This window comes from Puma concolor, chromosome B4 (genome assembly GCF_028749965.1).
Source record: "Puma concolor isolate L17-30 chromosome B4, mPumCon1.1.hap2, whole genome shotgun sequence".
In the NCBI taxonomy this organism is placed as follows: domain Eukaryota; kingdom Metazoa; phylum Chordata; class Mammalia; order Carnivora; family Felidae; genus Puma; species Puma concolor.
In genome coordinates this window covers 38,452,200-38,463,959 of record NC_141673.1, presented here as the reverse complement: position 1 = coordinate 38,463,959, position 11,760 = coordinate 38,452,200, and the positions used below count along the sequence as shown (strand labels likewise).

At 39.9% G+C, this 11,760-nt stretch overlaps 1 protein-coding gene across 1 annotated transcript in view; it reads right to left on the bottom strand.

Moving 5' to 3' along the window:
* LIN7A (lin-7 cell polarity scaffold A) overlaps positions 1–11,760 on the bottom strand; it is a 127,888-nt gene that overhangs the window by 86,004 nt on the left and 30,124 nt on the right. The window lies entirely within an intron of this gene.

The following is an 11,760-nucleotide window of genomic DNA, read 5'->3' as shown; positions in this document are numbered from 1 at the left end:
CAGGATGGTTTTGTAGTGCCTAGAGAAAATGATACGATGAAAGGACATTTTAAAAATAGCTTACGGTGACCTCTTCTATCTGTTGTAGTTAATAACTCAGTGCAGTCACTTAGGCATTTATGTTTAAGATGGAAGGTTTTCAGTTTCTAAGTGATTAGCTCCAGAAAGCATCCCATATCCCTGCCAGATTATAAATTCATCCAGCCAGCCAGCCAGCCAGCCAGCCAGCCACTAATTTCTCTTCCCATTAGACTTGGCACTAAGTTTAACTGGAAGAGTTAAGACATACTTCCTTTCTGAACTCACAATCAAATGAAAAAAAATATAACAGCATTGTTACCTATAATAAAATCATTACCTCCTCAGAATTTGGGTGGGATTGGCATACATATATGTCTCTATCAAAGAAAATAACTAGTGAGTGACTTTAATGGAGACTCTCCCTTGAAGTATTGCCAACTGATTGTTAATTGTGGCCCAATGAAGCAAAAATCATGAAATCAACACAACACTGCCAGTCTGAAAAGTTTGTCTTTTTGTGCATAAATTGGAAGTCAACGTAGTCAATTAGACAATACCAACTGTATCCACAATCAATAAGTTACCAAGCTAAGAACGTATGCATCTTTAACTACACAAAAGACTACATGGATGTCTACAGGTATGTGGAACTCTCAACTGTTACAAACTGAGCTCATTAATTTTTTTCCTGAAACTAGTTCTTCTCTTTCTTTGTTCCATAATTCCATGCATAGCATTCCTACCAAGCCTGTCCTCCAAGCTAAACATCATCTTTCACATTCATCCCCACATGCAGTTAGTCAGTAAGAGCTGTATATTCTATCTGAAATGTACGTTTTGAATGGAGCCCTTTCGCTTGATTACTTCAGAAAAGCCTTTATTATTTTTCACCTGTATTACTGGAACATCTCCCAACTGTTTTTTAAATTAGCCTTTTTTTTGTTCATTCCATCCTCCACCTTGCTACCAGAGTGATTATCCTGAATGATAAACCTCACTATTATGCTCCGCCACATAAAACCTCTGACTTCCCACTGCCTACAGGGTGAAGTTCAGATCATTTAGGGTTACATACAGGGCCCTTAATAACCATCCTCTCCAGACTCATCTCTAGAAACCTCCTCCTGCCCATTCTATACTTTGGCCATCCAAAATATTTTTTATTCTAGGACATGCCACAGATTTCCATACCTATATGGCTTTGCACATATCATCCCTTATTCCTGGAATGCAGTTAATTCATTCATCCAATAAGGCCAGACACTGCAGTATGCATGGGACATAGTGGTGAAGGGGATAGCTGGTTGCTGTCACTTGCATGAAATTTATAGGTTTGCGGGGGGGGGGGGGGGGGAGGAGTCACAGACATGCAATAAAATGGGCTTGTCCTATAAAAGAATTGCTTGAGGTTAGTGGATGAATGTATAACAAAGACATTTATCATAGCTCAGGAGGTCAGGAAGGATCTCTTCGTGGAAGTAACAGCTAAGCAGAATCCTAGGTAGGAGGTGCAGGTGGGGAAAATGGGAAGTGTTCTAGGCAAATAAATGCAGGTTGAAGTCTTATAAGAGAGTGTGGGGCATTCAGAGAACTGAAAAGAATTAGGCAGGCTGAAATTGGAACCAGAGTAAGAGTAGCAAGAGATGAAGTAGAGAGATATCATATCATGGAAGGTGTTTTAAATCATGTATGGAAGACTTGGCTTAAATAGCATCTCCTTAGACAGGTCTATGTCTATGTTCTACATTTCTCTTTTCATTCAGCCACTGTAATAAATGCTACTCAAACTACACCTCTGTTTGCATGTATACACGCCCCTTTATCCTTGCAAATCTATAAGCTTCTTGAGATTCCAGGAACAATATCTTATTTGTCATGGTATCCATTGTTCAATGCAGAGTACTAGACAAATATTAGGTGTTTGATACACACTTACAGAATGAGCAATAGATTAATTAATGAAACTAACTCAAAGGGTTAGGGGTTTATGTCTAGGTGGACACATAACTTCTCATGAGACTAAACCTCCAGATCACTATGAACCTTCGTCAAGACTGGCATGGATCTGGTGTGGGGAAGGAGGCAAGCCTGCATCTGTAGGCTAAAGGGCACTGAGTAACCACACTGAGGGAAGTTCAGAAAAGCTGAAAATGACACCAAGCGGAATATTCAGGAGTTCTCAACCTTGGCTGCACATTACATTCATCTGAGGTACATTTAAAAATTATTAGTGCCTGGGACTCACCTCCCCCCCACCCCGCAGATTATACCAGAATATTCAGAATATTGGTTCTCAGGGGCGCCTGGGTGGCTCAGTCAGTTAGGCATCCGACTTTGGCTCAGGTCATGATGTCACGGTTTGTGGGTTCAAGCCCCGCATCAGGATCTGTGCTGACAGCTCAGAGCCTGGAGCCTGCTGCAGATTCTGTGCCCCCCGTCTCTCTCTGCCCCACCCCTGCTTGTGCTCTGTCTCTCTCTGTCTTTCAAAAATGAATAAACATTAAAAAAAATTTTTTTAAGAATATTGGTTCTCGGGGCGCCTGGGTGGCGCAGTCGGTTGAGCGTCCGACTTCAGCCAGGTCACGATCTCGCGGTCCGTGAGTTCGAGCCCCGCGTCACACTCTGGGCTGATGGCTCAGAGCCTGGAGCCTGTTTCCGATTCTGTGTCTCCCTCTCTCTCTGCCCCTGCCCCGTTCGTGCTCTGTCTCTCTCTGTCCCAAAAATAAATAAACGTTGAAAAAAAAAATTTAAAAAAAAAAGAATATTGGTTCTCAACCTTGGCCGTAGATTGGTATCACTTAGGGAGTTGTAAAAACCATAGATGCTTACGTCCCACCTGGAAGATTCTGATGTGATTGGCAGAGTTAGGCCTGGGTATGAGGCTTTCAAAAAGCCTCCAGGTGATGCTGAAGTGCAGCCAAGGTTGAGAACCACTGGTCTATTTGGCATAGGTATCTTTATAGCCCCTATGTGATTCTAATGTGCAGTCGGGGTTGAAGAACTCAGGTACAGATTAATGGCTCTAAACCATGAATATGCTTAACAGTCGCCTGGGGGAAATTACTAAAATGTATGTTTATGACCCTTCTCCCACCCCCACTTTAGAGAGGTTAATTCAGAAGGTTGTGAAAGTAAGGCCTAGGAATTTGCCTTTTAAACAAACACTTCAAGTGATTCCAAAGTTGCCGGTTCACAGACCCCATTTGTTGAGAAAGTAAATAAAATGATTTTTCATTATTCTTTAATGCCCTGGATAACACTAAATGGGGTTTTTCCAAGGGTCTCAGAATGACTGATAAAAGCCCATGGATGAAAGTAATTAGTGTTAAGTACCACCCCATTCTAAACAGTGTTCCTTAGCAAAGGCTGTCACTAGAATCACTTGCAGAGTTTTTAAACCAGTCTGCTACCCCACACTAATTATATCAAAATCTCTAAACCTGAGATCCAGTCATCAGGATTTTTGTTTGTTTGTTTGTTTAAGCTCCAGATGATTCCTGTGACCATTCAAGGTTAAGATATATCATTCAAAAAAGGCGATCAAGGAAACCAGGCACATCCTATTAAAGGCTGAGCCAGAAATAAAAAATAAAAAATAAAAAATAAAAAATAAAGGCTGGGCCAGCCCTGTCACATTACACCATAGGCCTTTTCCAGTCCTGAGTAAACAGTAATTGTGAGATGAAAAAAAAAAAAAAATCCATGGAGAAGTGTTACATCACTAATTGGGGTCACAGTACTGTCTTTGCTTCCCTTGTGTCACTGAGAAGTGTTCACAGTAGAACCAATGGTAGCCACTGGGGGGGGGCTTGAACGAAGGCAGACTAGACTGTTTCCTGGGTGCACAGGAAACGCAATGGACTTGGTGGTCTGCCTGCCATCTATGCCTATGTGATCAGAGGGAGAGAACTGGACAGCGGAGCCCACTGGAGCCTGACCCATCTTGTCGGTACCCACCCAAGAGAATCGAGCAGTATGAGGTCACGGGATATATAGCAGTTGGTAAAAGCCAAAAGAAGTCTAAGAACCAAACATGGGAGAAATCAGATCCCTCCAGCCCAGACTTGGCTGGTGCTACAAACAAAGAGGTGATGAGTGGATAAACTGGATATGAGACTGGAATTTTCAAAGTAATTCTGATCTCTTTTAGCTCTGTAAAAGTACCAGAAACCTACAAGGCCAGGACCTGGAAAGGAGCAAAAGAAGGCTTTGAGTCAGCAAAATGCTTGCTTTTAAAACTAATGCAATAAAGTGTGCGTAGTTTAGTTACGAGTCCACACAATGTTCCTATTCAGAACCTCCTTGCACTTATTTTATGAAACTATCCTACCAAATTTGGTTACTAATATAGAAGTTTAGGCTAACTAGTTTAGCTCAGGCTAGGAGGAATATTAGGGAAGGATGGGGAGGCTGCCAGACAAACAATGAAAGCAAGAAGATCTCAAGAATATTTTCCAGAAACCCACGCCTCCTCTGGCCCACCATTTCTCAGGTTCATCCCCCTACTCATTACCTAAGCAAATGCTGGGGTATTACCTTTGCCCCCTCACGCTTTCTCATACTCTGGATTCCATTAAACCGCACTTCTTTTTTTTTATTACTAATGTAATTTTTATTGAAATATAATTAATATACAGTGTGATATTAGTTTGGGGCATAAAACATACTGATTCTTGAATTCTATATGCTATTCAGTGCTTATCACAATAAGTGCAGATAACATCTGTCACCAAACAATATTATTACAATCTTTTATTTTTCAGGTGTACAATTTAGTGATTCATCATTTACATACAAAACCCAGTGCTCATAAGTGCCCTCCTTAATCCCCATCACCCATTTAACCCATCCCCCTATCACTTCCCTTACAGTAACTATCACTTTGTTCTCTATAGTTAAGAGTCTGTTTCTTGGTTTGCCCCCCGCACCATATTCATTTATTTCTTAAATTCCACATATGAGTGAAATCATATGGTATTTCTCTTTCCCTAACGGACTTATTTCACTTAGCCTCATATTCCTTTGCTCCACCCAGATCATTGCAAATGACAAGGTTTCATTCTTTTTAATGGCTGAGTAACACACACACACACACACACACACACACACACACACACATCTTCTTTATCCATTCATCAGTCAATGGACCTTTGGGCTCTTTCCATAATGTGGCTATTGTTGATAATGCTGCCATAAACATCGGGGTGCGTGTATCCCTTCGAATTAGTATTTTTGTATCCTTTGGGGAAATACCTAGTAGTGCAATTGCTGGGTGTAGGGTAGTTCTATTTTTAACTTTTGAAGAACCTCCATACCGTATTCCAGAGTGGCTGCACCAGTTTGCATTCCCAACAGTGTAAGAGGATTCCTGTTTCCCCACATCTGCCAACATTGTTGTTTCCTGTGTTGTTAATTTTAGCTATACAATAATCCTCACTTTTTAAAAATTTTTTAATGTTTATTTATTTTTGAGAAAAAGAGAGAGACAGACAGAGCATGAGTGGGAGAGAGGCAGAGAGAGGGAGACACAGAATCCAAAGCAGGCTCCAGGTTCTGAGCTGTCAGCACAGAGCCTGACGCGGGGCTTGAACGCGAGAACAGCAAGATCATGACCTGAGCCAAAGTTGGATGCTTAACCGACTGAGGCACCCAGGCGCCCCAAGAGTCCTCGCTTCTAAAGGCAACAATAACAATAAACTTTTATTTAATGTCTATGAAGTAGGGGTCACTGTATACTAAGAGCTTTACATTTTCTCCTTACAACAACCTTTATGTGGTAGTAAATATCCACATTTTGCAATGAGAAAATTGAGGCTTCTACAGAGTTTTAAGTATCTCATTAACAAACAGGAGATCTGGGCCTGGAGTCCGAATCTAAGTGATTCTAAACCCTGTGCCTTTTATTTTTATTCCATTCACAGCTTTTCTTTTAGCAGCTTTTCCTTCAACATTCAGTACTTTTATAATAGCTCTGTGCTCTGCAGGCTTTCCTGGTCAGAGGCTGAGCTCTTAATCTTTCCTCCCTCAATAAAGATTAATCCCTAGTCCATTTACCAGTAGACCCCTTTCAGATAGTATTCGCTGATCATCAGAATCACCCAGAGAGCTTTTAAATGACAAGGAGTGGTTCCCAGTCTTGGCTACCCACTGTAGTTAACTGGGAGCGCTGGGAAAAAAAAAAAAACAAAAAACAAAAACACAACAACACATACCTAGATCCTACCTACATATATTTCTGCTTTCATTGCTCTGGGGTATGGCCTAGACATCAGGATTTGCAGAGCTCCTCAGTGATTACAATGTATAGTTATAGTGAGAATCACTGATATGGAATCTTAAGATATACCCTGGGGATTTTATTTTTTTAATTTACATCCAAGTTAGTTAGCATATACTGCAGCAGTGATTTCAAGAGTAGATTCCTTAATGCCCCTTACCCATTTAGCCCATCCCCCTACACCCTGGGGATTTTAAATAAAAATGCTACTTATAATATTAGTATCAGTTATACATAATATTTAGTACCACACTTATTTAAACATTTTCCTCCTCTTTTTTAAAAAAAAATTATTTAAGTTCAAGTTAGTTATCATACAGTGTAGTATTGGTTTCAGGAGTAGAACCCAGGGTTTCATCACTTACATACAACACACAGTGCTCATCCCAACAGGTGCCCTCCTTAATGTCCATCACCCATTTAGCCCATCCCGCACCCAGCATTTTACTCCTCCTAACAGCACTATGAGATAGGTACTATTATCCTCATTTTACAGAAAAGGAAACTGTGACCAATAGAGTTAAAATTACTTCCCCAAGGAAACAGTTAAGTTGTAGAATTAAGATTTGAATCTCAGTGACATGGCTCTAGAATCTGGGCTACACTGAGATGTGACTCAGAATCCATATTCTTAAAATCATTCCCAGCACTTCTCCAAGGTTGTTAACAGAGATTAAGCTAAGCTGATCAACAAATCCTTACTTGAGGGTGAAATGCAGTGGTTCTCAAATTTTAATCAACAAACAAATTTAACCCTGGACCATTTATTATTAAAAAATGACATAAAAAAGGGGCGCCTGGGTGGCTCAGTCAGTTGAGCGTCCGACTTTGCCTCAGGTCATGATCTCGCCCTTGTGGGTTCGAGCCCCGCATTGGGCTCTGTGCTGACAGCTTGGAGTCTGGAGCCTGCTTCAGATTCTGTGTCTCCTTCTCCCTTTGTTCCTCCCCTGCTCGCACTCTGTCTCTCTCTCTCTCTCTCTCTCAAAAATAAATAAACATAAATATCTTTCAATTGACATAAAAAGAACATGGAGGGTTGAGCCTTGAAATCTGCTCTTTTATTAGTCCTCTCAGATGACGCTGATGCAGGAAGCTGGTCACAGAGGCATCTCTTCAGTTTACTACTGACAGACAGTTTTCTATGTGATCCAGAGCAAGGTGAGGTAATGGTCATCATTTATTCAGTGCTTACTGACCCTACTTATATCATTTTGTAATATCCTCATAAATAAATAAAAGAATTACTATTGTTTCCTCTGTGTACTTAAAGATAAACAACGAAAAACTAAGGCTTGGAAAGATGAATTATCTGGGTCAAGGCAATACAACGAATAAATGATAGGGCCAGGATCCAAAACCACATGTTTGACTGCAGTGTCCACGCTCTTATTTATTTCTCTATGCTGCCACAGAAAAGGGAGTAACAATAAAATAAAGGTATGGCCAAAAAAAAATTTTTTAGGGGCGCCTGGGTGGCTCTGTGGCGTCTGACTTCGGCTCAGGTCATGATCTCGCGGTTTGTGAGTTTGAGTCCTACGTCGGGCTCTGTGCCAACAGCTTAGAGCCTGGAGCCTGCTTCGGATTCTGTGTGTGTCTGCCTCTCTGCCCCCTCCCCTACTTGCCCTCTCTTTCTTTCAAAAATAAATAAACATTAAAATTTATTTATTTATTATTATTTTTTTTTACATAGCATCATGGGTCATTCATTATATGCTGGGGCAAATAACACTACCCAAAGTCTCAGGAGGCAACCCTTCAATATATTATGTTATAATCAATATGTTCTTATTGATAACATATTTTAACCATTGAAAAGTGATCAATCATCAACTGTCTCATGGTAGCAAGATAACATATCTTGAAAAGATTTCCTTTAAGATAGGTTGGACATTACAACCCAAACCAAGAAAATACTGAGACTTAAATGGCATGTGCTTCTCGTGATCTGGAATAATCCAATTATCATTTTCTTTTTTCCTTTGCGGTGAATTTTTATCAACTTGACTGACATTTAGACTGAAGAATTTGACCTATGACTCATCTGAATCTGGAACCTGGGTGAAGATGGATCTGGGTCATTTAAAGCATATTGTCCACTAATTCCATAAACATGCACTGGGTTCTGTGGCAAACAATGCACATTATCTACTCCAAAACCATCTAAAACCCACATGTCCCTTGCCTTCTACTATAAAAGCTGGAAAGCAAAAATACTTTTCTTTCCAGACTCTTGTCATCTGGCCAATTGTTTTAAGTGTAAAGGCACTGGGTATGGCTTCCAGGAAGTCTTTTTAAGTGGACAAACTGCTGACATATGCCTTCAGCAATTTGGTCTTTGCACCTTTCCTCTTTTCCCACTTTGCGATCATACAGAAAACCCTCCCATGCTAAGGAAGGTGGAGCAGGAAGAAGAAAGGGGCCTAGCCCTTGATGCCATCACTGAGCTGTTGTACTAGCCTTGCCTCTGAGACAAACACATGCTTTCCCACCTGGTTTTCTGTGACTTGCAATCAGATACAAACGAACTGATACAAGAACATGTAACATTTTTTTTAAGTTTGTTTACTTATTTTGAGAGAAAGGACACAAGAAGGGAAGGGGCAGAGAGAGAGAGGGAGAGAGAGAATCCCAAGCAGACTCCACAGAGTCAGCACAGAGCCCGATACGAGGCTCGAACTCATGAACCGTGAGATCACGGCCTGAGCTGAAACCAAGAGTCAGACGCTTAACTGACTGAGCCACCCCGGCGCCCCAGGGAGCACACTTTGAAGACACTATTCCAGGCTGCAGAGCTAAGGTTGATAACATTGAGTCACATGTGGTGGTCCCTTGATGAGGATAGTCTTGGAAAGCCTCTCTGGAAAGGTGACATTTAGAGTGAAACCTGAATGTTAAGAGACAACCTTATGAAAATCCAAAGGAGGAACATCCAAAGAGGATAGAAAGGGCAAAGACCTTAAACTGAGGGGAGCAAGTCTCCATGTTGGAAAAACAGGCAAAACCAGTGTCACTGGAACATGGTGAGTGAGACACAGAGCAAAACAGCAAGAGTGGTGTCCTGGTAAATAATCAGTAACCAGCTCTCCAAAATAAATTGACAAAACAGAACAAAACAGAAGCCCTGACTGGTACCATTTGCTGATTTCTGTTGTGTAAATATTCCTACCATAAGCAGTTTCAAACCACCAATAAAATTCTTCACTACTTCATAATCAGCTCCCACTACACAGATAAATGGTCAGTTTAAAAATCTAAAGCTGTACAACAGAGCATTTGTGCCAAGAAAATGAAATAAATGGTCAATAATGCTTTGCACTTCCATGGCTGTGTTGTGAAAGAAAACACTCTCACACTATCGGTTACTAATAAGACATGATCATCAGTGTGTCCTTCTCATCTACCAATCATTTCTGCTTTCATCCACCAAAAACTCGCCATGTTTCTTAAATGCAGACTAACTGGTAAACCCGAAAGATAATCAGCCCAATTTAAATGTGCTCAAATTAAAAACTTCACTCCCTATGGTGTTAAAGATATTCTACTCTGTGTTATTTATCAAAAAGTGAATGACTTCTCTTCATGGGATTTGGGCTGGCATTGGAGTATATAACAAAAAACGTTTGACAGTACTAGAATTGTTAAATCATGAATTTATATAATGACAAAATCCTGGCCCAGACTCTGCTTAAAGTGTTTGCCAAACCTACCACAACCAAAGGAATAATTTAGGCTCCAAAACGAAAAGCTGTAGTTGCTAAGAGAGTCTCTGAAATGGAAGGTACCTATTTCATTTGAAAGTGATTACTTACCCAATAAACAAATCTTTAGGTATACAAAGCTTAAGATACAGTTTTCTTTGTTAAACAATCCATTATGTGGTCAGAATGAGTAATGCTTCCCAGTTTTTCTAGGAACTATATTCAGCATTTCGTCCTTTTTCTTTTCTTCTTCTTCCTTCTCCCTCACCACCTTTTTAAATTCATTCTAATTTTCCCAAGCAGCTAAAATTGAATCTTGATTTGCCTGCATTACCTGAGACCTCAGGAAATCAAAATTCACTTCCTTTTGTTTGAGCTTTCTTTTCTATAATATTAGACGTCTTCCCTTTTCTTCTATAGTTTCACCTCACTTTTCTATTTAATCTCGCATCTATGTCTGTACATCATGACTACCAACTATAGCCTTGCTCCTTGAAATTAGCTCATTTCATTTTTTCTTGTTTCCAACCTTCATGGCATCCATGCAAATGAACACCTGATTTGATTGTTTTGGGAATCTGTCAGGGATTAGACCTGAACAAAATGTAATCTGTCTTTGCATGTTTGAAAGACGTTGAACAACCTACTATCCTCTCTTATACTAAATACTAGGACATCCATGTCCTACTAATTTTTGTATATGCCATTGTATCCAATACAGCATCATGACAGTTGTAGGCACTTAAAAATTGTTTGTTGAGTGGAACTGATTGTATGGAATTAGGTTTTCTTGTGACATAAATATAAGTATTTGTATTCACTAGTTAACAGTGATACCTGTGTCAGGCCCTACTGACAAGATTTAGACTTCTTACAAAATGTGAATTCTGAGAAAAAGAGGATTTAAGGGACTGGACTCCATCTTTCTACAATGATCAAATTTAATCTTCCTTCCACAAGTGGGAGAAGTAAGAACCAGTGGGTATGACTCAAAAATACATCAAAGTTCATTTTAGCACTTGTGAAAAATTTTAGGGAAGTCTTATTTTAAGCTCTCTGGGGAGATATTTTAAAATACATTGTCCAAACTACAACATTTTGTGTGTAGACAAGTTGTTTCTGAAGTTTCTTAGAAAATGAATATAATGAACACTTATCCACTGGCCAGTTAAGTATACTGGATATATGACTGTAGGAATACAATAAAACTACCACATACAGATTAGCAATATGATACCTCAATAGTGCACCCCCAGCTACCCAGCCTGTCCAGCCACACTATTATTTATTTATGCTTCATTTATGACTTCAACTGACCTTAGATGCAGCTGGATGAAAGAACAGAATATCTTTCACAGAGCTTTAAGTTTACCTTAAAATTGAAGTGTGTGTATTTTACCTTTTCTTCCACAACTCCTGATCTAATGATTTCTCAAAGTTAAATACTTATTATTCAGCATCTTAAAATACTAGACACAAAATTATGTGGACCCTTCGGTTCTGTAATATTTCCCTAGCTTAGCACATAAGAAAGCAAAAGAAAGCAACCAAGCTTTTATATTGGTAGTGATTCTACCCGTGCATATTGTAAAACTGGGAGGCTTTTTTCATAATTGTCATTAGTAATCCCCATTCCCTTTTTCTTTAAAATTTTTTTTTTCAACGTTTTTTAAATTTATTTTTGGGACAGAGAGAGACAGAGCATGAACGGGGGAGGGGCAGAGAGAGAGGGAGACACAGAATGGGAAACAGGCTCCAGGCTCC